Source organism: Helianthus annuus, chromosome 17 (genome assembly GCF_002127325.2).
Source record: "Helianthus annuus cultivar XRQ/B chromosome 17, HanXRQr2.0-SUNRISE, whole genome shotgun sequence".
Classification (NCBI taxonomy): Eukaryota; Viridiplantae; Streptophyta; class Magnoliopsida; order Asterales; family Asteraceae; genus Helianthus; species Helianthus annuus.
In genome coordinates, this window is record NC_035449.2 from 8208873 (window position 1) to 8211565 (window position 2693).

Consider the following 2693-nt stretch of genomic DNA (forward strand, 5'->3'; position numbering starts at 1 on the left):
ATACAAACCACATTTCTCATGCAAACTATAATAACCATTTAAAAAGTGTCATGTGACATCCAACCAATTATAGAGAAATAATAAAATAATATCCTAAATAATATCAATTATATTGAATTCCCTATAAATATGCTAACAAGCAATTAATTCTTTATTTGGATCTTCCTTTTGTTTTCAATGTGCTGATTAAGAAAAGTACTGATATTATTCAAATATATGCTAAAATCAATTATCTTGATTAATTTTTGTGTGCTAAGAGCATTCACATCCAATCCACCATCTTAACTCCTACCTCTAAAATTTAAAAAACCTTCTAAATATTCACTCCATCCTATCCCCTATTTCATCTTTTTAACCCTATATTCTAAAAAGAATGTACAGTAACTTTTCATGTATGAAAAGCTACTGTACCCCCCCTTATCTTCAACCATATCAACCCATCTCACTACTCCCGCCCATATCATCTCCTCCCGCCCTTGTTCTTTCCTTTCCACCAGGTATCGTCATTCACCCAGATCAAGATATCACAGTTCCATTATCTTAACTTATTTTCTTCTATTTCAATACTCCAATTTGGATTCAGTCATCACAGATCAAGATACCACTCGGTAACTACTCATTTTACACCTCAAAATTCTCCTTAATCTTCCAGTATTACTGTCAATTCAAGCGTGTTTTTTTGTAAGATTTGATAGTTTTCAGAATTTTGCTTTTTTTTTTGTTACTCTGTATCTTTACTCTCTGTTGGTTATGGTTAACTTATTTGAGTTTTTTTTTTCATAAGTAAATGGTGAAAGTTATAACCATTAGAAAGCACAGGTGATGGATGATGAATTTGCAAAGGGGGTTAGGGTTTTAAGTTTTAATTAGGGTTCTTTATATACAAGAATGTAAGATTTTTTATTGTGAAATTTATATTCCGGGAAAAACCTATATGTATGAACACATTAGGAATTTTAATGATGGATTTGAGCGGTATGACAGAAATCCAACGACTGTATTTTGAAGAACTTCAAAGGGAAATCGTAATGAGGCGCGACCATGCCTGAGATAATCAGCTTTGAACCGAAAACTAGCGCGTTTTTTGGGTGCTACACGGAAATATTACCATCTATATTTTGGTGTTACAAGGAAGTATTACTACACATATTTTGTAGCTTTGTCTAACTTCAAACTTATGTGTTTTTGGTGTTATGTGTAAATCCGTTGTGTAGGCTGTTAAATAGGTCAAACTTGGCATGATTCGGTATCTTAAACTGTTGTTTGTAGTATGATGGTAGTGAAAATGGATGGTATGATATTTTATTTGATCATTATTGTTTTCAAGTGAATGTATATTATAATGTGCAGTAAGTGGTTTGTCTCTTCACTTGACCCGTTTGATCAAGGTGGAAATTTCATCATAAACGGGAGTGAAAAAGAGATAGCCGAACAAATACGCTTATGTGGCAGAAGTAAATGTAAATGGTTGCTACAGGTGAAGAAAATGAAAGAACTCAGTAAAGGTTACAGCATAGTTGGACTCTCCCAGGTGACTACTTAAATCCGCTATGAATCGAAAGTGATATTTTAACTAACTTATTATATTGTCTTGCAGGGAATGGCTGCTTGTTGATATTAAAGAGCACCCCATGCTACTTGCAGAACCATCTTCCAACACTCAACAACAGATAGAAAAGTAATATGCCTTTGTTGCTGCCATACATTTTTTTTGGGATTAATGTAACACATCGATTTTAACTTGTTAAATAATCCAATCTTTTTAACTTGCAGGTACTGGCATCTTTTGCTTTAGGGCGTGCTACCTCGTTGGTCGTTGATACGTAGGGGAAACATGACTTTATACAAACATATCTTAAAGTTTTATGATATATAAATGAGGCTTAACTATTATTCTACCTATTTATTTGATTGACTTGTCGCGGTTGCTTTTGTAACAACCTTAAATTGACTTCAGCCGTGGAGGATCAACTATTGTTGCCCCTGTACATGATGGGTATGTTTTACAAGAGGTATGCATTTCCCGATTGTATAATTTTCTTTAAGATGCTAATTTATGTTATTTAATCTGTTGATACACTTGTTTAGGATGGATTCATACTAGTTGTGTAATATGTATGTTTGATTGTTTGAATAGGCGCTGGTGTCAGTGTCTCCAATTGGAGGAGAGTTTCTTATTGATTGCTTAATTAAAAGCTTGGAAAGCAAAGGAGTTAAAGTGAGTTACTTATACTACTGAATAAGTTAAGTTACAAGTTTTTTTTGGTTGGTTTATGATGATATAATTACTATTTTTTGTAGCCCGGCCCGTCCAACCCAAAAACTAATAATTAGTAGTATAATTTCTATAAACAAAGTTATTAGAATCAATTTTAGAAGAAAAAATATAATAAGACAAAATAGATAGTAGTTAAAATTGTAAGTGGAAGAAAGAGAAGAAATAATAATAAAAAAGAATATAGAGATAGGTACGAGGAGTTGGATGTAGGAGGTTTTTTAAAATGTGAGATAAATTTTAAAAAGTTGTGATTTTTAGTTAAATTATAGGGTTAAAGATGATGGAGTGGATGAGAATGCTCTAATATAATTAAAAAGTGCTACTTTTATGCATGTATTGTTTTGGTATGTGCTAATTTAACTTTTTTTAAGTGCTAAGATCTATTCTTACGGTTTGTAGAATAAATATGGTTTGT

General features: G+C 32.2%; 1 long non-coding RNA gene across 1 annotated transcript; it reads left to right on the forward strand.

The window, feature by feature from the left end:
• Positions 1–454: 454 nt before the first annotated feature.
• Positions 455–2302, forward strand: LOC110925862. Its single transcript, XR_002584816.2, has 5 exons — positions 455–608; positions 1351–1531; positions 1598–1678; positions 1774–2012; positions 2138–2302. It is a non-coding gene; the product is annotated as an uncharacterized LOC110925862 (long non-coding RNA).
• Positions 2303–2693: the final 391 nt, after the last annotated feature.